Source organism: Colias philodice, chromosome 2 (genome assembly GCF_061535455.1).
Source record: "Colias philodice isolate Cphi_HAF_F1 chromosome 2, ilColPhil1 Martin Lab GWU primary, whole genome shotgun sequence".
NCBI lineage: Eukaryota > Metazoa > Arthropoda > Insecta > Lepidoptera > Pieridae > Colias > Colias philodice.
In genome coordinates, this window is record NC_143087.1 from 7,611,585 (window position 1) to 7,612,492 (window position 908).

Genomic DNA, 908 nt, shown 5'->3' on the forward strand with positions numbered 1-908 from the left:
ATTATCAGGTCCCGCGCCCTTGGACTTATCTAATTTTAAGAGTGCTCTGTAGACAGCATGTTGAGATATGTTAAAAGAATTTGTGATTTTAATAAGGGAAACATCATTGGATGAAGAATAATCGGGTGAAGTATGTGTTGGATCAAATACAGAAGAAAATTGCCTTGCAAATAAATTAGCGATATCAGTAGGATTGTTGGCGACTTCTGAATTCAAAACCATCTGCGAGGGATAAGTGGATCCGCCTTTCCGCAAGTTCTTAATATGAGTCCAAAAAATTTTAGGCTGAGTTTTAACCGCCTTTTCAATCTTGTCTAAGTAGTTTTTGTAGCAAACTTTAATTAAGGTGGCACCTTCCTTACGCAGATAACTAAATTCAAGAACGTCTAGCGGATTACCATATTTTTTTACCTTCTTACGTAGTTTTAATTTCTTTTTAAGCACTTTTATAAGATGATTTGAGTACCAAGGAGGATAACCACCTTGGTATCGAAAAGTCATCGGTATATGTTGTTTAATAACATTACTGATAACAGCATAAAAATTATCAACAATAACATCTATTCCCTCTGTTAAATTCAGTTCATGTTTCCAGTTAATGCAGTCGAGAGTGTTAATTATTGTATTGTAATCTGCTTTAAAAAAGTTGTAACGATATGAGGGCTTCGGTTTACATTTTCTGGTAATTTTAGTATTAGGTGTGATAACTAAAGGGGGATGGTACCTGTCAACTTCTCTTATAGGACTAGGGCATACTGTTATATCAATGCAATCAATGTCTGAGAGTACTAAATCAAGGACTTTACTTTGAGAATTTTTAAATCCATTGCGCTGAGTGAAATCATGCAAAGTGAGGAAATCCACCAGACGATCTCTTAAACGAGAACCACAGCAAGAAGGAAATAAGA